Source organism: Chiloscyllium punctatum, unplaced genomic scaffold (genome assembly GCF_047496795.1).
Source record: "Chiloscyllium punctatum isolate Juve2018m unplaced genomic scaffold, sChiPun1.3 scaffold_168, whole genome shotgun sequence".
NCBI lineage: Eukaryota > Metazoa > Chordata > Chondrichthyes > Orectolobiformes > Hemiscylliidae > Chiloscyllium > Chiloscyllium punctatum.
Genome location: NW_027309902.1, coordinates 368,414 through 393,657, shown reverse-complemented (window position 1 = coordinate 393,657; position 25,244 = coordinate 368,414). Strand labels below are relative to the sequence as shown.

At 44.6% G+C, this 25,244-nt stretch overlaps 1 long non-coding RNA gene across 1 annotated transcript; it reads right to left on the bottom strand.

The window, feature by feature from the left end:
• Positions 1-388: 388 nt before the first annotated feature.
• Positions 389-24,585, bottom strand: LOC140471855 (uncharacterized). Its single transcript, XR_011957224.1, has 3 exons — positions 24,495-24,585; positions 21,964-22,071; positions 389-1,160 (listed from the first exon to the last, which is right to left on the bottom strand). It is a non-coding gene; the product is annotated as an uncharacterized lncRNA (long non-coding RNA).
• Between the last annotated feature and the right edge of the window lie 659 nt (positions 24,586-25,244).

The following is a 25,244-nucleotide window of genomic DNA, read 5'->3' as shown; positions in this document are numbered from 1 at the left end:
AGGCAGGATCTGAGGAGCCGGAAAATCAACATTTCAGCAAAAGGCCTTTTCCAGCATCCCTCTAATCTAGGCTCTTGTTTCCAGCATCTGCAGTCCTCACATTTGCACTGCTGGTGATTATATGTTAACCAAAAGCAAAATGGCGTACTGATGATTTTGATGGTGGGTAGATTGCTGTGCTCACATTTCTGGGTCGGAGAAATGGGGAAAAAGAATGCTTCACAGCTAACAGAACGAGAACTGAAAAGCAGTTAAATCAAACCAAAGGTTCAGACAGGGAGGGAATATTTCCCTGGAGTTTGAGTAGCTGGAAAGTGATTGTGTCCAGGAATAGACAGGATTTTGTTTTACAAGGGTTGAAAGTTTTAAAACTGTTATATTCAGACAGTTTACGTTATTTTCTTTAATTTTATTTGCTGTGCAAAATAACTTTTACAACATTTTAAAACCAAAATTTACAAACCTTTTGTTAAAGATAAATGTTAAATAAAATCCATCAAACCATCCCTCACTGAAAACTGTTGTGGAAGTGCAATCTCCTGGAGAATCCCTGCGAACTCCTTCCTGCCCAGGCTCCATGACTATATACAGACCTGGGGGATAGCAGCAGGAGGAGACCATTCAGCCTTTCAATCCTGCTCCACCATTCAATGGGAAACAGCTGACCATCCAGCTCAGTCTCCTGCTGTGTTCCAATCCCTTTTCATGACTTTACCTTGAAGAACTATATCTAAGTCCTCCTTTGGCTTCACTGCCTTTTGTTCCAGTGATGTTGCTGTGTTACTGTGTGGTTGTAGGCAGGGGTAATGTGATGGTGCTACCTCCTGGAGGATGCACTCAGCGTCCCTCATCATCCTGCAGGAACATCAACTGGGGTTCAGCAACTAGAGATAGAAACCATTTCCAGGATATGGGCATCACTGGCTCAGCCAGCATTTATTCCCCATCTCTAGTTACCCTTGAGAAGATGGTAGGGAGCTGCTGTCTTGTACAATTCACAGTCCATTTGGTGCAGAGAGATCGAAAATGTTGCGATGAGAGTGTTGCAGGATTTTGGCTGAGTGATTCTCTGTCTTTGCTTCTTCAAATGCTGGTTAACTTAATCATGATCTGCACATGACTTTGAGATTTCAGTCTGCAAATCTTCACCATCTAGCACCCTGTATAAAGGAATATGTACATGTTAGAAATTCAGAGCAGACAATTCTACTTACTCTTTTTCCCTTTCTTCCCTCAAAGCTGTAACCCTCCAGCCCACTTACTCTCTCCCACCATTCTGACTCTGCTACCCCCTAATGTACACCCTCCCCATTCCCATGGAGTAACTGATAAACAGATCCATGCCACCACTTCCCGTCCCTGGTTAGACTCTGCACCCTTTCTGGGTTCACTTCCTTTCCCTTCAGTTGCTGCAAGTGAATAATGTAACAGCAGAATGAAACAAAAGGAAAGAAAGGGAGGTGGCAGATCCTGGACAGAAGAGGAACCTTCAATCTGGGAGAATGGATCAGATCCTTCTTCGTTCCCCATTAGTTGATTCCGACCATTACAATGAATTGGGGATGGAGAGTGGTCCTACATGGATGTAGTGATACTTTGACCCCCTCCCCCAACAGATCAATACTATGAGTAAATACGTTCCTCCTCCAGCCAATCACAATGTGAAAAACTTTCCGCAAAGCATATTTACCCAAAGCACATGCTCCAAAACCCGCACACATTTTGTACATGTACAGTGCCGTGTTTCCCCACACACGTGTGGTCCCTGCCTCAGGGATTGTGGGAGTTGTAGTCCCCATGACGCCATTGGAGCCCTGTCTCTGGAAAGTCAACGAAAAGTGTAGACTGGAGGGTGTTGTGTATCTGATCCCCATTCAGACACACATAACATTTGGATTGTCACTGGGTTTTATTGAAACATCTGCTTCCACAACCTGATTTTCTGATGTAAGGAATATAGATTCAGCCAACTGGGGTGTGGCGAGAATAATAGGAGCAGGAGATTTTAAGCAGAGGTGACTCAATGGTTAGCATTGCTGACTCACAGCGTCAGAGACCTGGATTTGGTTACAGCCTTAGGCAACTGTGTGGAGTTTACACGTGCTCCCTGCGTCACTGCGGGTTTCCTCTGGGTGCTCGAGTTTCATCCCACAGTCCAAAGATGTGCAGGTAAAGTGGATTGGCTATGCGAAATTCCCAGTGCCCATACCTGTGCAGGTTAAGCCATTAACCATGGGAAATACAGGGAATGGGTGAGTGTGAATGGGATGCTCATGATAGGGTTGGTGTGGACTCCATGGACGATTACCCTATTTCTGCACGGTAGGGCTCCTATTCCATTCTCATATAGAAGAATGTACCTATCTCAATGTGCTGTGTATCTGTGGAATTCCCTATTCAAAATGCGGTAGATGCTAGGACAATGAGCAAATTTACTGAAGAAATACAGATGTTGAATTTGCAATGAATTGAAGGGTAAGAGAGAGCAGGCAGGAAAATCCAGCTGAGACCGAGGTGAGCTCAATCAGCATGGTATTAAATGGTGGAGCTGCATTGCCTCTCCTGTGCCCAGTGCTTATCTTCTTGCGGTAATAACGGAAAAGCTGAATCCAAAACTCACCACCTTCACCAAAGGAGATTTTTGGAAAAAGCAGGATAGTCAGGTGGATTAGCGTTTCAAACTTCGAAAGTAAGGAAGCATGTGGGAGAAAATGATTTTTCAATTTTAAACTGAGGTGAGTTAGACCGGTTATAGTCCAACTTATTTAATTGGATCATGATGAAGGAGCAACGCTCCGAAATCCAGTGTGCTTCTAATTAAACCTGAGGGACTATAACCTGGTGTTGTGAGATTTTTAACTTTGTACACCCCAGTCCAACACCGGCATCTCCAGATCATGTAAACTGAGGGGAGACAGTGATTTATGGTTTTAGACTGTTCAGTACATTCACACCGTCCAGAATACTCTGTTTTGAACATCTATCCTGTACTTTATTACAAAGCCAAGGTCTCTGACAATGAAAACCAAAACATCCAGGTAACATGGCCTCACCTCGTAATCTGATAAAAGACTTGTGATAAATCTGGTTGAATTTAGAATACAGTTGGAAAGCGGGAAGATTAAATCCAATCCCAAGATCCTGTGTTTAAACAAAGGAGACTACAATAGGATGAGGCAGGAGTTGGCTAATGTAGACTGGAAGCAAAGACTTTAGGGTGGGACAGTTGACGGACAGTGCGGGAATATCAAATAATCTTTCAAACTGCTCAGCAAAATTATATATCAGTGAAAAGGGAGGACTGTAGGAAATGGAATAATCTGCCGTGGGTGGATAAGGAAATAAGGGAGTCTATCAAACTGAAATAGAAAGCATTCAAATTGGCAAAGACCAAGAAGAAACTAGGAGATTAGAAAAACTTTAAAGATCAACAGAAAGCTGGATGGGATTGGGGGAGAAAAGTGATGAGTAGCTATCCCCAGGGCTGGAATAGCAGTTTACACTGCTAGAGGGGAACCTATTATTTGGGGAACATATGGCCTCTGTAATTGTTGAAGCACTTAACTGTTACCATAGAGATAATCCTGATCAAGTGCAAAATCTCAGCACACTCCAAAAGCTTGTACTTCCAAATAAACCTGTTGGACTATAACTTGGTGATGTGTGGCTTTTAACTTTGCCCACCCCACTCCAACACCAGTTCTTCCACATCAGAATCCTGATAGACAGCCCCACGGAAACTGAAGTGCCTGTCAGATACCTGGCTGAGCCACAGGGCCGTGAGGGAGGGGTATGTGGTTTAACCACAAAGTGCTGAGCTGAACTCGACTTTTTTAACTGCCATTGCCATGGAGATAATATTGAGAGACAGCGTCCATTCAAAACACAAACCACAAAGGTATAAGAATGGGAGCGGCACATCGGACAGGCGGGGAGTTACCTGATGCTGCCTGGAGGTGTTCTGCATGTACACTATCCAGGTAACTGCCATGTCTCATCAATAAAGACTCAAAGAAGACCTCTCAGAGTTCTGTGCCCAGTTATTCCTATCCAGCAGGGTTCAGGAATATGAGTACACAGCAGTCAGTCTTCACAGTGGAGGATACGAAGAACATGCCAGTAATTGATAAGGAGACTGAGGAAGGTGAGGACCAAGGAACAACCATTATCACGAAAGTGTTAGAGCTGGGCAAGCTAATGGAGCTAAAGGTAGACATGTCTCTTTGCCAGGATGGAATACATCCCAGGGTACTACCAGAGGTGGCGGGAGAAATAGAAAATATATTTGGAGTCAGAGTCCTACAGCAGAGACAGGCCCTTTGGCCCAATCTGGCCCATGCCGGCCAATATGTCCATCCACGCGAACCCATTTCCCTGCACTTGGCCCATCTGCATCTGACCCTTTGCTATCCATGTATTTGTCCAAATGTCTTTTACATGTTGTTAATGTACCCACCTCAACCACTTCCACTGGCAGCTCAGTCCATATACATACCACCTTCTATGTAAAACAGTTGCCCCTCAGGTTCCCTTTCATAATTTCTCCTCTCACCTTAAACTGATGCCCTCTACTCCTTGATTTCCTGGGAAAAAGACTGAGTGCATTCACCTTACCCAAGCCTGTCACAATATTATACACTGCCAGAAATAGATCTCCCCTCTGTTTCCTCTGCTCTAAACAAAAAAGAATCCTCGCTTGTCCAACCTCTCCCTCTAACTCAGACCCCTGAGCCCATTTCTTCTGCACCTTATCCAGTTGAATAACCGAAATCTTCACTGCATTCATCACATTTCCAGTGTCTCCCCACGGCGCTGGAACAGACGTGACATCGCCAACGGATTACAAGCCATGATCGAAAATTAACCCCATTACAACAATCCCGTTTTCATTGTATTTTCCATGGTGCAGGTATCCTTCTGTCTTTCTGGTTGCATGGTTAATTAAAAACTTGTCCTCATACAAAACAAATCTGTAACTTCATTATTCCTGGGAAATGTGACACGTATTTTCAGACTTTTAAAAACAAATGAAAGCTCTCTCCACATTCACCACGCTGACATGGACTTGGCTGTGTCTCAGTAATTTTTCCAGTCACATTGACACTTGAAATATTCGCCCACGGACAGAATACACACCTTTCTTTCCACATGAAAAGGCCAATGATATTCAGAGCGGCACGGATTAAGTAACTGTCAAAACTGAACATGAAGTTCAATCTGAATTTCTCATTCACAAATCTGCCCTTTCAGTACCCTACAACAGAGAAAACAAGTCACCACCATTAACACAGGATGGAAATTCATAAGACAATTATAGTATTAAATTGTAGTTTCTTTGTTCCCCCAAAGCTTTAATTCTCAGTCTCACAATTTCTCCCTTCTGTGAACTGAAATCCAAACCAATCTCCTCACCCCTTTCCTCCACACCCAGTTCTAATGCTCTCTCCTCTCGTTGAATTCAGCTTCTTAGCTCCTGCCTGCAGACTAAGGACCAAAACAAAGGTGTGGCACGATGGCACTGCTGCCCCACAGTGTCCGTGTGGAATTTGCATGTTCTCTCCGTGTCTGCGTGGGTTTTCTCCGGGTGCGCCGGTTTTCTCCCACAATCCAAAGATGCATTGGTCAGGTGAATCGGCTAGGCTAAATTGCCCATAGTGTTATGTGCATTAGTCAGAGGGAAATGGGTCTGGGTGGGCTACACTTCCGAGGGTCGGTGTGGACTGGCTGGGCCGAAGGGCATGTTTCCACACTGCAGGAAGTCTAATCTAATCAAATCAATGAATCTGACTCGGAGTCTCCTGGGTGTTGGTGAATCCTCCCCCCACCTCCCAAGGTTTCCTAGTCAGACCAACATTGATTTTTTTTTTCCAATCTGGAACCTCTTATTTATTTCCTCCACACCAACCCTCTGATAAGAACCATCCTGCACACACTGGACAAATCACATCTGGTTGAACTAAAATGAACCAAATTAGAACTTTAATTGCAGGCCTACCTTTGTTCCTTTCCATAACATTCCTGAATCTTCACCTGAGTTCTGATAACTTTCTGCAAAATGCTCCCCCCACCGATACGCCAACCACTTGTCACGATACCAGGGCAGGGACCAGTCCCCTGGGTCCTGTTCTCAGAGGGAGGAAGGGAGGGAGCAGCCAATGACAGATTAATCCCACACATCCAAAGCCTCCCTCGCTGGCACTGACCCATACTGCACATACGCCAACAATTGGCCAGCACTGCGCCCGTGCACAGGTCTCCCCTCCTACAGAGCATGCTCCAGATCACACAGGTGCCTGGGTGATTGACAGCAGCTGTGCCCAATAGAGTGGAGGGGGAGGGGCTGCAGGACTGGAACAATGGGATTGTAAACAACGAATGAATGTGGAGGACACTTGGGGATGGACAGGTCAGTGAGGGACAGGAGCAGTGCAGCAGCAGGAGGGGATCCTGGACAAACTGAGCAATGGGAGAGTCTGACAGGAGAGAAACGACAGGATGGTTCTGTTTGGAGACTCAGGCAGGGACAGCTGGGAGACAGTATGGCCTGGTGGCTTGGGCATGATTTCCAATCAGCCTCTTCAAAGCCGCTGTTACCAAACTCTGAACCCGATTCTCTTGGTCCAGAGGTAAGGACACTACCGCCATTTCTTGGTGGGCTAGTGGAAAGAAGGGAAGATTTTCTCAATCTCACTCACATGGAAACTCCATGAGCTCCTCCCACTTACTGTCTACGGTGGGAATGGAGGAGACAGAGCAACTGGAAGGGGGTTAGGGATATAGGGACTGCCTTTCAAAAGGAACTCATCTGTGTTGCTGTTATTAACAAGACTCAGTACACAGTCACCAACACAAAGCTGGTGTATGTGAAATTTATCCAGAATATTAACAACCATAACTGGGTGACGCAGACCCCAATGTACAGAGTTAAGTCCGGGATATTAATAACGGCTTTGTGTGTGAGAAATCACGTCTCATGAACTTGATTCAATTTTTTTGAAGTAACAACAAAGAGGATTGATGACGGCAAAGCGGTAGAAATAATCTACATGGACTTCAGTAAGGCATTCAACAAGGTTCCCCATGGGAGACTGGTTAGCAAGGTTAGATCTCATGGAATACAGAGACAACTAGCCATTTGGATACAAAACTTGTTCAAAGGGAGAAGACAGAGGGTGGTGGTGGAAGGTTGCTTTTCAGATTGGAGACCTGTGACCAGTGGGATGTCACAATGTATCGGTGCTGGATCCTGAAATGTTCATAATTTATATAAATGATTTGGATGTGAATATAGGAAGTAATGTTCGTAAGATGACCCCAAAATTGGAGGTGTAGTGGACAGTGAACAGGATTACCTCAGATTATAATGGGATCTTGATCAGATGGTTGAATGTGCTGAGGACTGGCAGATGGAGTTTAATTTAGATAAATGTGAGGTGCTGCATTTTGGAAAAGCAAATATTAGCAGGGTGAATACACTTAATGATAAGGTCCTCGGGATTGCTGCTGAGAAAGAGACTTTGGAGTACAGGTTCATAGCTCCTTGAAATGCAGAATCACAGGTAGATAGGATAGTTAAGAAGGTGTTTAGTATATTTTCCTTTATTGGTCAGAGCACTGAGTATAGGAGGTGGGAAGTCATATTGCGGCTGTACAGGGCCTTGGTTAGGTCATGCTTGGAATATTGCATGCAATTCTGATCTCTTTCCTATCAAAACAATATTGTGAAACTTGAAAGGGGTCAGCAAAGTATTACAAGCATGTTGCTAGGGTTGGAGGATTTGAACCAAAGGGAGCGGATGAATACACTGTTTTCCCTGGAGCGTCAGATGCTGATGGGTGACCTTATAGAGGTTTATCAAATCAGTAGGGGCATGGATAGGGAAAATACACAAGATCTTTTCCCTGCGGTGGGGAGGAGGCATGATGGGGGATGGGAGACAGAGGGGAGACACCGAGAGGGGGAGGGTGACCGTTATTTTGTAGATTACAACACAACCCTGTTCCTGTTCTCTCCCTATCCCCTTCAATCCCTCTGAAGGGCTCAGAACAAGTGTACAGTCCCTGGAAAGTAGAGCTTCAGGGTGATCAACTGCTGAAGGTCAGCTACCTGACCTGCTGTGCTTTTCCAGCGCCACACTTTAACACAAGCTGGAAGAACAACACCTCATTTTCTACTTGGACATCCTGAACACCTCTATCAAATTCAATAATTTTAGGCCCTGAACTCTCCAATGTCCTAGCGCCCTAGCCTCTTAACCCACACACCAGTCCTTGTTATCATAGAGCATGCCATTACACACTACCTATGGTTCGCCACTAACAGTCCTCATAAACAGCTATTCACCCTCCCCCAGCCAGTTCGTTATCCACTCCGTTGTCCAACTGCTCCCATCTCTTTCTTTGGACTCTATCCCCACATATCATGTACTCCTTAACCCCTACCTTCTGCATAAAAAGCGACATTTCTTTCAGTCACATCGGCTCTGAGGAAGGCTCAGCGAATCCAAAATGTTAATTCTGATTTCTCTTCTCAGATGCTGCCAGACCTGCTGAGCTTTTCCAGTACCTTTTGGTTATTGTGAGATTTACAGCATCCGCAGCTCTTTTGGTTCTAATTTACCAGGAATTTCTAATTCAGGTCTAGCCACCTAAAACCGTGTGTTTATCAACATTCCCAGTCCATACAAACTCAATTTCTCTCCCAATCTCTGCTGTCTCTCTCATTCCCTTCACACTCACGGAGTACACCCGCACCATAGTGACAGTGCACCTGCACAGTTTATGGTCACATCTTGGCCCACTGGACCCACCCCTCATTCACTCCCATTGTCTGGAGGATCACATCAACTCTCCTATTGGTCTGAAGCTGCCATCAATCTCACCGGCCCCATTGTGACACGAGTTGTGCGCTCCTCCCAGGAGTATTGGAGGCTGAAGGGTGACCTTATAGAGGTTTATCAAATCATGAGGGGCATGGATAGGATAAATAGACAAGGTCCTTGCCCTGGGGTGGGGGTGTCCAGAACTAGCGGGCATAGGTTCAATGTGCGAGGGGAAATATATAAAAGGGATCAGAGGGTCAACTTTTTTCACAGCAGGTGGTGTGTGTATGGAATCTTCTGTCAGGGGAAGTGGTGGAAGTTGGTAAAACTAGACCATTTGGCATCTCGATGGGTGTATGTATTGGAAGGGTGTAGTGGGATGTGTGCCAAGTGTTGGCAAATGGGACGAGATTAAGTTCGGATATCTGGTCAGCATGGACTAGTTTGACCAAAAGGGCTGTTTTCATGCTGTATATCTCTATGGCTCTGCACTGGCATGAGCTTCAACATTCAGTGAAAGGGGGCAGTATCACAGAGTAGAGGGACTGGGGGCTATTCAACCCATTGGGGCTGTACTCTCTCTCTCTGGAGATGGTGCCAGTCTGTCCCAACTCACCTCCCATTTGCCTGTAAGAAATCTGCTCCTAGTTGAAATCACTGCTTAACTTTCTGAGTTCCAAGGAGAATTATCCGACCTTCTGCTAACTCTCCACATAGAGAAACGTATCTTATTTTAATGTTTCAGTGTTATCGAGATGTACAGCACAGAAACCAACCGTTTGGTCCAACTTGTCCATGCCGATCAGATATTCTAAATTAATCTCGTCCCATTTGACAACACTTGGCCCATAACCTTCTAAACCTTTCCTAATCACTTACCCAATCTTTTAAATGTTGCCTTTTAAATGTTGCAATTGTTCCAGCCACCACACTTTCTCTGGCAGCTCATTCCATACACATAGCACGTTCAGCTTGAAAACAATGCCCCTCAGATCCCTTATAAATTGTTTTCCTCACTCCTTAAGCCTGTGCCCCATAGATTTGGACACACCTAACCTGTGAATAAGATCCTGGTTGATCATCCTATCCATGTCCCTCACAATTGTATCAACCACTGAGGTCATCTGTCAGCATCCGATGCTCCAGGGAAAACAGCCCCAGCCTATTCAGCCCATCCCTATATAGCTGAAACCCTCAACCCTAGTAACATCTTTGCACATCTTTTCTGAACCCTTTCAAGTTTCACAATATCATTCCGATAGCGGGGAAACCAGGACTGAAAGCAAAATTTCAGAAGTGGCTGAATCAATGTGCTGAACAGCCACAAAATGCCGTCACAACTCGTGTACTCAATCCACTAACCAGTAAAGGCAAGGATACTAAACGCCTTCTTCACTACCCTGCCTATCTATGACTCCACTTTCAGGAACTATGAACCTGCACTCCAAGATCTTTGTTCAGCAACGCTCCTCAGGACCTTTCCATTAAGTATATTAGTCCTGCCCTGATTTGATTTTCCAAAATGGAGCACCTCACATTTTTCTGAATTAAACTCCATCTGCCACTCCAAAGCCAATTTGTTTGAAGTCCCATTGTAATCTGAGGTAACCTTCTTCCCTGTCCACTGCACCTCCAATTTTGGTATCTATGTAAAGTCACTGACCATGCCTCCTATATTCACATAGAAAACATTTACATAAATGAAGAAAAGCAGTGGACCCAGAAACGATCCTTACAGCATATTGCTCATAGAACATAGAACATTAAAACACAGTACAGGCTCTTCGGCCCTCAATGTCGCGCCGACCTGTCATACCAATCTGAAGCCCATTTAACCAACACTATTCCATGTACGTCCATTTGCTTGTCCAATAACGACTTAAATGTACTTAAAGTTGGTGAATCTACTACCGTTGCAGGCAAAGCATTCCATACACGGACTACTCTCTGAGTAAAGAAATTACCTCTGACATCTGTCCTATATCTATCACCCCTCAATTTAAAGCTATATCTCCTCGTGCTCGCCGTCACCATTCTTGGAAAAAGGCTCTCCCTGTCCACCCTATCTAACCATCTGATTATCTTGTATGTCTCTATTAAGTAACGTATCAACCTTCTTCTCTAACGAAAACAGCCTCAAGTCCCTCAGCCTTTCCTTGTAAGACCTTCCCACCATACCAGGCAACATCCTAGTAAATCTCCTCTGCACCCTTTCAAAGCTTCCACATCCTCCTTATAATGTGGGGAACAGAACTGTACACAATACTCTAAGTGCAGCCTCACTAGAGTTTTGTACAGCTGTAGCATAACATCATGGTTCCGGATTTCGATCCCCCTGTTAATAAAAGCTAAAACCCTGTATGCCTTCTAAACAACCCCGTCAACCTGGTGGCAACTTTCAAGGAAATGTGTACCTGGACACTGAGATCTCTCTGCTCATCTACACTACCAAGAATCATACCATTAGCCCAGTACTTTGCATTCCAGTTACTCTGACCAAAGTGAATCACCTCACACTTGTCCGCATTAAACTCCATTTGCCACCTCTCAGCCCAGTTCTGCAGCTTATCTAAGTCTCTCTGTAACTTACAACATCCTTCGTCACTATCCACAACTCCACCAACCTTCGTGTTGTCTGCAAATTTACTAATCCATCCTTCTACGCCCTCATCCAGGTAGTTTATGAAAATGACGAACAACAGTGGACCCAACGCCGACCCTTGCGGTACACTACTGGCAACTGGACTCCAGGATGAACGTTTCCCATCAATCACCACTGTCTGCTTTCAGCGAGCCAATTACTGATCCAAACTGCTTTATCTCCCACAATCCCACCCTTCCGCATTTTGTACAATAGTCTACTGTGGGGAACCTTATCGAACGCGTTGCTGAAATCCATATACACCACATCAACCGGTTTACTCTCACCTATCTGTTTGGTCACCTTCTCAAAGAACTCAATAAGGTTTGTGAGGCACGACCTACCCTTCACAAAACCGTGCTGACTATCCCTAATCAAATTATTCTTTTCTGGATCATATCTCTTATAACCTTTTCCAACACTTTACCAACAACTGATGTAAGGCTCACTAGTCTATAATTACCAGGGTTGTCTCTACTCCCCTTCTTGAACAGGGGAACCACATGTGCTATCCTCCAGTCTTCTGGCACTATTCCTGTAGACAATGATGATTTAAAGATCAATGCCAAGGCTCGGCAATCTCTACCTTGGCTTCCCAGAGGATCCTGGGATAAGTTCACTGGGCCAAATGGGTTTTATCTATTTTCACACTCTGCAAGATTTCTAATACCTCTTCCTCATGAGCCTTAATCCCACCTAGTCTAGTAGCCTGTATCTCAGTAATCTCAACAACATTGTCATTTTCTAAAGGGAATACTGTTGAAAAATATTCATTTAGTGCTTCCCCTATCTCCTCTGACTCTACACACAACTCCCCACTACTATCCTTGATTGGCCCTAATCTTATTCGTCATTCTTTAAATACCTATAGAAAGCCTTAGGGTTTACCCTGTTTCTATCCGCCAACAATTTCTCATGTGTCCTCCTGGCACTTCTGAGCTCTTTCTTTAGGACTTTGCTGGCTATTTTGTAACCCTCAAGCGCCCTAACAGACGCTTCACATCTCATCCTAACATAAGCCGCCTTCTTCCTTTTGAAGAGAGATTCCATTTCCTTTGTAAACCACAGCTCCTGCACTCTACAGCTTCCGCCCTGCCTGACAGGTATATACTTATCTCGGACAAATAGGACCTTTTTCTTGATCTTTGAGGGTCCCTATTCTCTGCCTGCTTACTCGTTTATCCTTAGTGTATTTCTGGAATCTCTGGATTCTCTGGGAACCTATTTCCCAAAGCTCTCTCATGTCCCGTTTTTGCTCTCCTGGTTTCCCTCGAGGAGACTCCGACTGCCCCTATACTCCTCCAGGAATTTACACAAACCCAGCTGTCTGCACCTGCCGTATCGCTCCTTCATTTTCTTGACGAGACTCTCAATTTCTCTCGACAGGCAGCATTCCCTACACTACCTATTAAGGCCTTAACAGGAACATACTGTCTGTGTACTCTCGTTGTTGCAGGCCTATGGACGCAATGGCAGATGAGGACAAAGAAGCAATCATTCTCAGTAAAGAGGTGGTGTTGGGAAAGATAACAGCCGAAAGGTAGATGGGTCTCCTGGCCGTGATGGAGTGCATCCCAGGGGACGTTAACAGATGGCAGTGGGTAAATAGCAAATGCACTCGTGATAATTCACTAAAATTTGCTGGACTCTGGGACAGCTCTGACAGATTGGCAAGCTACAAATGTGATGCGAATATTTTAAAATGGACCTGTTAGCATAACTTCTTTGGTGGGGAAAATGCCCGATCTCTTAAGGAAGAAATAGTGAGCTATGTGGATAGAAATTATCTCATTGAGCAGACACAGCATCGATTCATGAAAGGTAGACTTCACTAAGATGAGTGGTAGAGCAATGTGTGCCGAGGCCACTGTAAGTCTGCACAGGGATACAGATAGGCTATGTGAGTGGGTAAGGATCTGGCAGATGAAGGACAAGATTGGGAAACGTGAAGTCATCCATTTTGGTCAGACTAACAGCAAACTGATGATGAAATGGTGAAAACTTGCAGCATGCTGCTGTGCAGAGGGAGCTGGGTGTCCTTATGCACGAATCACAGCAAGTTGGTTTTCAGGTACAGCAGGTAATTAAGACAGTGAAGGGAATATTGTCCTTCATTGCTAGAGGGATGGTTATGCTGCAGCTGTACAGGGTGCTGGGGAGGCTACACCTGGAGTACTGTGTACAGGTTTGGTCCCCTTACATTCGCAAAGATGTACTGACACAGGAGGGAGTGTAGAGGAGGGTCACTAGTTTCAGTCAGGATTTCAGAGGGTTGGCGGATGCAGAGAGATTGAGGAAACTGGTAGTATACTCATTGGAATTTCGAAATATGGGAGGTTGGATGGGAAAAAAAATAAAATTATGAACGGAGTAGATAAGATAGAAGCAGGGAGGTGATTTCCGCTAGGGGTCGCTTAAACTAGGGAGCAGAGCATCAAAATAAGGGGGTATCAGATTTAGGACGGAGTTCAGGATGGACTTCTTCAGCTAAATCTGTGAATCTGTGGAATTTGCTGCTGAGTGCAGCAGTTTAGGTTATCGACTTGACTATCGTTAGGTCAAAAGGTAGATTTGTGAACAGGAAAGGAATTAAGGGTTATGGTGAGAGAACAGGAAAGTGGAGCAGAGGCCATGAAAAGATCAGCCCTGATCTTATTAAATGGAAGAGCAGGCTTGAGGGGCCATGTAGCCTACTCCTGCTCCTCTTTCTTATGTTCTTATGTTCCCACTTTCCAGCCTGGGAATAGCAAAGGAATACCTTGTACTGTCAAAATTCGCCTTTGTCCAATTTAGAACACCATTTAGATCTGGTCTATTATTTTCTGTAACTATTTTAAAACTAGTAGAATTATCAAAGAACCCTGACAGCGTGGAAGTAGGCCATTCAGCTCATCACAACCACACGGACCCTCAGAGACTCCTACCTTACCACTGCATTCCCCATGGCTAATCCACCTAGCGTGCACATCCCTGAACAATATGGGCAATTCAGCCTGGAATATCCACACAACCTGCATATCTTTAGATAATGGGAGGAAACCAGAGCAAATAGACGAAACCCACGCAGATAGTAACAACAAGGTGATGATCCCTTTCTTATTTCCCAGTTCCACCAAAATAACTTCACTGGACGTACTCCCAGGAATATCCTCCCTCAGCACAACTGGAATGCTACCTCTAAACAAAAAGGCCACTCCGCCTCCTCTCATGTCCCCCTTCCTATCCTTCCTCTTGCATCGATACCCTGGAACATTACGCTGCCAGTCCTACCCATCTCTGAGCAACGTTTCTGTAATACCCATGATATCCCAGTGCCACATTCAAAACCATACCCTGAGCCCATCTGCCTTCCCTGGCAGGCCTCTTGCATTGAAGTAAATGTAGTGTAACTTGTCAGTTCCACCTGGTTCTGTGCCTTGCCCTTGCCTGTCTTGACTGTCTGACTTCTGAACTGTACCAGCCTCAGACTTACCTCTTTTATCACTATCTCTTTGGGTTTACCCTTACTGGATTAATGCCACCTGAGTAACACTAGCAAATCTCCCTGCCTGGATATTAGACACTTTCCAATTCAGGTACAATCCATCCTTCTTATGCAGGTCAACTCTACTCCAGAGGAGCTTACAATGATCAAAAGATGTGAATCCTTCTGCCCTACACCAGCTCCTTAGCCAATCATTCATCCCCTCCATCCTGCTATTCCTACTCTCACTAGCATGTAGCACCAGAAGTAATGCAGATATTATGGTCGAGGACCTACTTTTTTATATTCCAGGCTAATTTGCTATATTCTCTCATCAGGACTTCATCTCTTCCCCTTCCTATGTCATTGGTACCAATGTACAATGACCTCTCACTGGTCATTCTTCCCTTTGAGAATATTCTGCTACCTGTCCGAAACATCCTTGATCCTGACACCAGGGAGGTACCACCCCATTCTGATGTCTGTCAGCTACAGAAAGGGCAGTCTGTGCCCAACTACAGAGTCCCTTATCATCCTTGAGCGTTTGGAATCTGATATACCTCTCATTATAGTCGAGCCAGTCTCAGTAGCAGTAACTTGGCTGTCAGTGCAAAATTCCCCTGAGAGTCTATGACCACCTACATTATCCAAAATAGTATACTTGTTTCAGATGGGGATAGCCACAGGAGACTCCTTCTCTACCTACCTCCCTCTCCTACCTTTCCGAGAGGTAACCCATCTACCTGACTGTATCGGCAGTTTTTCGGCCTGAAACTGCCACCTATCACACATCCTGACTTTTGTAAATTCTTCATTACCATTAAGCACCGCTCCATCTGATCCATGTGATCCAAGAGGATTTGCATCACTTCCTGTAGGCTATCCTCAGGATCATTCAAACTCCCCCTACTCTCCTCCAGGAAGTGTACATCACTGTACGAATGGCCATCTCTGCACCTTAATCTGTAGACCCAGAAAAAGGCAGAGTCTTACAGCTTTACAAAAGACTACTCTCGAATACATTAGTACCTGTATTTTACATTTAAAACATTCAACCAAAAGATCATAACAGAGGCACTTAAACTAGTAAACACTCACCCTACTGAATGTTGCAGATTTGAAAAAGTAAAACAGAGTAAGATTTACCTTTGAAGAGACTGAAACCCACTGAGCTGATCCCCGGCTGTGAGTCACAGACATACAGCACGGAAACAGACCCTTCAGTCAAACTCGTCCATACCGACCAGTTTTCCGAACCTAATCTCGTCCCATTTGCCAGCACTTGGTCAATATCCCTCTAAACCCTTCCTATTCATATACTCATCCAGATGCCGAATAAATGTTGCAATTGTACCAGCCTTCACAACTCCCTCTGGCAGCTCATTCCATAAACACAACACCGTCGCATGAAAAAGTTGCCCCTTAGGTCCCTTTTATATCTTTTCCCTCACACTAAATCTATACCCTCTAGTTCTAGACTCCCCCACTCCAGTGAAAATCCCTTGTCTATCTATCTGATCCATGCTCATGATTTTATAAACCTTTGAGATCACTCCTCAGCCTCTGACGCTCCAGGGAAAACAGCCCCAGCCTGTACAGCCTATCCCTATATCTCAAATTCTCCAACCCTAGCAACATCCTTATAAATCTTTTGTGAACCTTTCAAGTTACACAACATCTTTGTGATAGGTGGAGAACAGAATTGCGCACAATATTGCAAGAGTGGCCAAACCAATGTCCTGAACAGCCGCAACATGACCTCCCAACTCTCTTACTCAATACTCTGACTAATCAACGAAATCATACCAAACACCTTCACTATCCTATCTACCTGCGCCTCTACTTTCAAGGAGCTATGAACCTGCACAGCAAGGTCCCTTTGTTCAGCAACACTCCCCAGGACCTGACCATGACGTGTATCAGTCCTACTAAGCTTTGCTTTTCCAAAATGCAGCACCTCGCACTTATCTGAATTGAACTCCCTCTGCCACTCCTCAGCCTATTTGCCTATTTGATCAAAATCCCATTGAAATCTGAGGTAACCTTCTTCACTGTCCTCTACACCTCCAATTTAGTGCCATCTACAAACTTACTATCTATACCTCCCGTGTTCACATCTAATTCATTTATATAAATGATGAGAAGTAGTGGACCCAGCACGATCCTTGTGGCACTCCACTAGTCACAGGCCTCCAGTCTGAAAAATAATCATCCATCACCACCACACTCTGTCTTCTGCCTTTGAGCCAGTTCTATATCCAAATGGCTACTTCCGTGAGATCTAACCTTGATAACCAGTCTCCCATGGGGAACCTTGTCGAACACCTTACTGAAGTCCATATAGATCGCATCTACTACTCTTCTCTCATCAATCCTCTTTGTTACTTCTTAAAAACCAGATCGAGTATGTGACACATGATTTCCCATGCAGAAAGTTATGCTGACTATCCCTAATCAGTCTGTGCTTTTCCAAATACACGCAAATCCTGTCGCTCAGGGCTCCCTCCAACACCTAGTCTAGCACAGCATCTGTAGTTCCTGGGCTTGTCCAAACTGCCTTCGTTAAATAGTAGCGCCGTATTAACCAACCCGCAGTCTTCTGGCACCTCAGCTGTGACTATCAATAATACAAAAATCTCAGCAAGAGGCCCAGAAATCACTTCCCTCGCTTCCCACAGAATTTTAGGGTACAACTGATCAAAGCCTGGGGATTGATCCATCCTTTATGCGTTTCCAGACATCCCGTACTCTGTAGTATGGACATTTTTCAAGATGTCACCATTTATTTCCCCACATTCTACATCTCCCGTGTCCTTCTCCACAGTAAATACTGATGCAAAATATTGCATCTTGATAAAACAAACGAGGGCAGGACTTACACTAATTAAAAGTAAGGCTTTGAGTAGTGATATGGAACAAAGAGACTGAGAGGTACAGGTCTTCTTAGTCTGTGTCACATGTAGACAGGGTGATTAAGAAGGTGGTTAGCACACTTATCTTCATTGCTCAGACCTCTGAGTACCAGAGTTGGGAATTTAGGTTGAGGCTGTACAGGATGCTGGGGAGGCCTCTTCTAGAATACTGTGTCCAGTTCTGGTTGTGCTGTGATAGGAAGGATATTATTAAATTGGAGCGGATTCGGAAGAGACTAACCGGGATGTTGCCATGAATGGAGGGATTGTGTCACAAGGAGAAGCTGGATAGGCTGGGATGCTTTTTCACTACAGCGTAGGAGGTTGAGGGATGACCTTAAAGGATTATAAAACCATGAAGCGTGTAGATAAGGGGGAGGGGGGGATTCAAGACCTGGGTGCATACAATTTGAAAATAGAGGAGAAAGGTTTAAAAAATAAATTGGTGATTTATTTTTACCTTTACATGTGTGAAGTGAACTCCCAGAAAAAGAGGCAGCTGTGAATACAATTACAATGTTTAAAAGACATTTAGACAAGTCCATAAATAGGAAATATTTGGATGAATGTGGACCAAGCGGAGGCAGGTGCGATTAGATTAGTTGGGAATTATGGTCAACACGGACTGGTTTAACCACAGGGTCTGTCTCTGTTCTGTATCATTTTAAGACTCAAACTCTCGCTATCTCTGAATTCCTCCATGCTCACAACTCCCCAGATCACTGTCACCTCATCCAGACTAAACTCTTCCTTATCTCTAGAAATCCTCTCTCGCCTCAGAACCATCACTATCTCTGGTATCACAAGCATCTCTGTAACATCCTCCAATTGCCTCCCATCTCATCACCCACCCTCACGATCTCTAATCTTGACAACCCCCACAAATCTGTCCTTCTCCACAGTAAACACTGATGCCACTCGTTTAGTATCCCCCCCAACAACTCCATCTCCTGTGTCTTCACACATAGGCTGCCTTGCTGATCTTTGAGGTGGCCTATTCTCTCTCTAGTGACCCATTTGCTCTTAATGTATTTGTAAAAACCCTTTCCCTATTCGCCAAAGCGGTCTCCTGTCCCCTTTTTGCCTTACTGATTTTCCCCTCTTTCCTTAAACTGATGCCCTCTAGTCTGTGATTGCCCAACCCTGGGGAAAAAAGACTGAGTACATTCATTCGGTCCATGCCTGTCATGATCTTATACACTTCTGTCAGATCCCCCTCAACCTCATACAGGCTAAAGTAAAATATCCCAGCTTGTCCAAACTCTCCCTATAACTCAGACTATTGAGACAGTAACATCCTTGTATATGTCTTCAGCCGTCTTTCCAATTTAATAACACACTTCCTATAGTAAATTGAAAGGAAAACTGAACATTACGCTACCAGTATGGCCTCACCAGCATCCTATTAACTGTAACGTAATTCCCTGATTTCGATACTCAGTGATATGCACTGCTGAAGGCCAGTGTGTCAAAAGCTTTCGTCATTGTCCTGTCTACCTGTGAATCAACTTTCAGAGAACCATGCACCTGTAACATCTCTGTAACATTCTTGCCTCTATACTCGAAGGATGTTTGTGATTTTTGGATTGGAATAAATGCAAAATATTACATCTTGGTAAAACAAACGAAGGCTGGACTTAGACTGATTAAAAGTTGGGCCTCGGATAGTGATATGGAACAAAGAGACCGAGGGGTTCAGATCTTTGAACTATGTGTCACATGCAGACAGGGTGGCTCAGAAGGGGTTTAGCACATTTGCCTTCATTGCTCAGATCTTTGAATATAGGCGTTGGGACATTATGTTGAGGTTGTACAGGATGTTGGGGAGGCCTCTTCTGGAATACTGTGCCCAGTTCTGCTTGTGCTGTTATAGGAAGGATATTATTAAATCGGAGCAGGTTCAGAAGAGATTTACCAGGATGGTGATGGGAACGGAGGGATTGAATTATAAGCAGAGTCTGGATAGGTTGGGTCCTTTTTCACTGGAGCACAGGAGGCTGAGGGGTGAACTTATTAGAGGTTTATAAAATCCTGAAGAGTTTTGGTAATGTGAACAGCAGGTGCCCTTTCCAGGAGGGGTTGCGATTCAAGATTGGGGACATCCTTTTCTCAAATTAAAAAGTAAGGCTTTAAAAAGAAGTTCCGATGTTATTTTTTGTTTTTGCACAAGAGTGGTTCACATGTGGAATAAACTTGCAGAGGACGTGGTAGATGTGAATGCAATTACAATTTCAGGGTGTCACAGTGGCTCAACGGTTAGCACTGCTACCTCTCAACACCAGGGACACAGGCTCAATTCCTGTATTGGGTGACTGTCCATGTGGAGTTTGCATATTCTTCCCCATGACAGTGTGGGTTCCTCCAGGTGCTGCCGTTTCCTCCCACAATCCACAGATGTACAGGGGAGGTGACCTGACCGTGCTCAATTGCCCATAGTGTTCAGGAATGATTGGGTTGAGTGAATTAGTCGGGGTAAATGTAGAGCAAAAGGGTAGGGGAATGGGATTCTAATAGGAAAAAAACATTTGGACCCGTATATCAACAGGGAATGCTAGGATGGACTTGGACCAAGTGGAGGCAGGTGCGATTAGTTCAGTTCGAATTTATGGTCGACACGGACTGGTTGGACCACATGTTCTGTGTCGATGCTGTGTAACTTTATGACTCGTTACCTCTGTAAATTCCTCTATGTTTGGAACTCTCCCTATCAGTGCCATCTCATCCAGCCTTACAAATATTCCTCATCTCTATAATTCCACTCCAGCCTCAAAATTCAAAAACCTCTATCACAAATCTCTCTATCTCTGTAACATCGTCCATCCTCACAATCCTTTCCAACTTGCATCTCCTCCAGCTTCATTATCCTCCCCCTGTCTAATCCCCTCCAGTCTCTCAAAGCTCTGCTATATGTGCCTTTCTTTATTTCCAGCTTTCAGGATGCCCAATGTTTATTTCTCACTTGATGATTGCCCTTTACAATTCCTGCGCTGAGCTTCTGAATTTCCTCTTAAATCTCTGCGTCTCACTTTCCTCCCAAGAAAATCGACCAATCATGTGTCATCTATTCTAGTATCACCGTTTCTGACCTGATGTCCAATGGAGCCTGTCATATTCCTATAATAAACATCTCAGCGGTCTACAGAACAGAAAAACGCTCTGGTGGTCCATCGAATCTGAGAGAAAGAAAACTACGACTGAAAACTACCACCATACTATTATCCTCCTCTATTTTCCAGTACATGTGGAAAAGTGTCATCTATCATGGCATAGCAAGTGCACACTAAATACATCTCAAATGATTTCGGGATTTGTGTCTCCCACCCTCACAGACAGTGAGGTTTAGTGCAAGTGTTGCTCGATGATGACATCACCCACAGGAACACAGAGCAGCTGGGTCTGTGCAAACCAGAGTTTGCCCACACATTGGGAAGGATGGCAGGGTCCCTGAGAGGGGGCACAGGAGAGTTACCAGGATGGTTCAAGGAATGGGGGATTTTAGTTGCAGGGACATGGGTGTTGTTAATACATATCAAGAATATCCATCTACAATAGATGGACTCTTGTTCTCAACCTCTCCCCTTGCCTGGGCTGTGGTAACCTTCAGGTTAAACCACCACCAGACATCTCTCCCTAATGAGAGAGCAGCCCTATGGTCTGGTAGGACAATGCTGACTTTACCTTTTACACAGTGATGCCACTGTGCATCGGGGGTGGAGAGAGGGAATGCTGAAGGTGGTGGATGGGACACCACTCAGGCACAGTGCTTTGTCCTGGAGGATGTTCGCTTTCTTTAATACTGTTGAGGGCTGCACTGATGAAGGCAAGTGGAGAAGGTTCCAACACGATCCTGATGTGTACCTTATAGAGAGCAAACAGACACTGGGGAATCAGGGGTTTGGGGAAACTGAGGTGTTCTCGTTGTAGCAAAGGAAATTGAGGGGAGCTGAGAGACAAGTGCTTACAAAACATATACAACAGGATGTTAAACCTTGCACTCATCAACTCATCATAAAAGGATTACTGGACACATATTTAAGATTTTGGGGAGATCTATTGACAGGACGGTTTGATTCAAAGGAGAATTTTTATGCAGAAAATGGAATTGAGCTGGAACAAAATACTCACACACAGTGCAAATATCCAGGTCCTGAGGTCCTGATGAATGGAGTAATTCAATCAGAGTTTGGCATTACAGTTACTGAGATTGCCATCTGAATATCCACCTGTAGTATCCTGTAATACAAATTTATAAAATCTGTCACTGTCAGTTCAGGTTAGAAACTCACACCATCCCCTCCTCCTGGTCCAGGATGACTGTACATATTACCCCTTGTGGAGGTCAGTAGTCAGTTCAGGGGGAAATCTGTGTGGGTTTCTATGATTTTCCAACTTGGGACTTCATGTGACTGAACAGGGCAGATCTTTGACACATGGGACAGAATGTTCCAAGAGTCAGTGAGATTTGGAGAGCAGGATTTCCTTCCTTTTCTTTCCTTCCGTTCTGCCGCTGTGCCTCATCAATAAGACATGGGGGGGGGGGGGGGGTGAAAGGCTCATGCAGCTCGATGGGCAAGTTGTCTCCATTCTGACCAAAGGGCAGCAAGATCCTCCCAGTCATTCCAAAGAGTCTCTCTGAAAAGACAGCAACTCAGCATGCTTCCCACTGCCTGGTGCTCCCTGGAAAGATTTAGAAGAATGAGGGGGGAGTCTCCTAGAAAATGTAGAACAGTAAAATTCCAAAAGGATTATAAACAGTTTACAGAGATGGATTCGGAGAAGTGGACAAGTTGGTAAATGGAGCATAACTTGGGATAATGTGAAGTTGTTCATTTTGGAGGAGGTAATAAAAGAACAGAGGACTATTTAAATGGTGGAAACTGTAGAAAGCTGCAACACAAAAGGGACCCAGGGGGTAACTGTGCAGGAAACACAGAAAGCTAGCACACAGTTACAACAGGTCATCAGGAAGGGGAATGGAATATTATTCCTGATTTCAGGGGATTTGCAGTATAAGCGTTTGGAGTATATACCTGAGAGCCACTTTATATATGCGAGTGAGACCACATATGGAGTAATGAGAGAAATTTTGGTCCCTTTATTTAAGGAAATACATCACTTCATCGGAAGCATTCAGAGAAGATTTACTGGGATGATCCCTGGTTTGCAGGGACTATCTTTTAAGAAAAGGCTGAAGAAGTTGGGACTGGACTCATTGGATTTGGGGGAGAATGAGAGGCGATCTTATTGAAACATAGGCTTATTAAGGGGTATGTCAGGGTAAATACTGAGAGGATGTGTCCCATCATGAGGGATCCTAGAACCAGATTCTGGGTCAGTTGCAGAATCAAGGGTTCTGTTTTAGATTTGTCAACTTTAATGCAACACAGACATGGGTAAGGGGTTTCAGTAGCAATGGAGCTGGGGTGAGGTGGAGAAAAGCAACATTTTAGAGATTGGAATTCCAGGTGTTTGCAATTGTGTAGATGTCTGATCAGAAGGTTACCTTGGGGTCAGAACATGAGAGCAATATTGTTAAGTTCTGCCTCAGGCATTTCCCAGTAAGAGGGAGGGGCTGAGCAGTAAGGGAAAGTAATTTGTAATAGCAACTGAAGGCAATGGGTTTAACCATTGCAGTGTTTCAGTGGAGGAAATTGCAGCCAATCGAGTGGTAAGCAGTTTGATGAATGAGTAACAGTGGAGCAATAGAGAGGGATGATAGGGAGAGAGAGCTGGGCATCGTCAGTGTACATGTGAAACCAATACGATGTCACCTCCTGGCAGTGTGTAGGTGAGATACAGGAGGGGACAAAGATAGATCCTGGATGGACACCACAGATGAGGAATTCAGAAAGGAAAGGGAGAGTGGAGATGGAGCAGGATTTTCCAACAACCTTGAGGTCAAGTATTAGTTCTTAGCAGAATTGGAGAGAAGGACATAACCAGAAAAGACAGACAGAACAACGAAAAATATTTGTGAATTGGGGAGGGGGAGTGATGAGGAGGGGCCCGACTCCAAAACTGCTATTTCTACATCAGTGACATCACCCAACTCCACCCTAGTCTCAGCCCATTTACTGAAATACTCGTCCATCCCTGTGTTATCTCCAGACTACGTTATCCAAACACAGTCCTGGCCAGCCTCCCACATTCAACTTACATATAATCCCAAGAGTATCGAAAACCCTCCTGCCCGAGTGCTCACTTGCACCAAAACTTGTTGATTCATCAAAAGGCTCCTTCCAAGCAACAATTTAAAATTCTCTCCCTTGATGTAATTCCTGGCTGTGAACATCCCTGTCTCCCTGAACCACACAACCTGAGAGACCTCGACAACTCATTTTCTTTCAGACTCCCAAAGATGCATTTATGTATTGCTTCACCAGTCTGGCTGTTTCGACACGGTCAAGGGAACAAAGTCTGGAAATCGCACCCTGACCCTCTCAGACTGGCCTCCTCCTTTAATGTATTCCTGAAAACCTGCTTATTTGGCAATACTTTTGATCACCTGACCTAATATCCCCATCTGTGGCCTTATGTCAGAAATTCTCAATTTCTGTGAAATTATAAAAATGATAAAAATACAAACCGTTGTTGATTTGCACACACATTGTCAACTCTTCACTGTCACTGAGTGAATAATCTGTAACATCTCTTACCCAAGTCACCACACCAACTGCAGCTGTACAAGGAAGTCAAACATCACCCTCTCCACAGGCAATGGGGCTTTGGCATTAATCACTGGTGTCTGTGGAGAGAGAAACACATAGTTGATATTTCAGGGAGTGCTAAATGCATTACAGGAAGTGAGAATGTTGCAGAATTTGATGGTCAGAAATGGAAGGAAAATGCACTCTTTTGTTGAAAAAAAGATTTATTCACTGGCAAAGATACTGTGGAAAATTTAGTCCGTTGAGAGAGCAGCACATTGTCAGGGGTTGGGCAGCAGAGGAAAATTAACTTACAAAAGGTCTGTGAAAGTAACAGTAAAACACTAAACAAGCCAAACAGCCTGTGCCCAAAGACTTTAACTCCCCTTCCTGCTCCACCAAAGATATGCAGGTCCTGGGCCATCTCCACCGCCAAATCCCAGGCATCTGATGGCTGGATGAAGAACGCCTCATCATCTGTGTTCAGATCCTCCAATCACATGGGATCAATGTGGATTTCACCAGTTTCCTCATTTCCACTCCACCCACCTTATCCCAGATCCAGCCTTCCAACTCGGCACTGCCCTTTTGACCTGTCCTACGTTTCCATCTTCCTTCCCACCAATCAGCTGCTGCCTGACCTGCTGTGCTTTTCTAGCATCACACTCTTTGACATTGAAAACATCCTGACTCTGACACTGTGTAAATCCTGCCCTATCACTCCCTGCCAAGGAAGGCTGTGCATGCGTCCCCCTACAG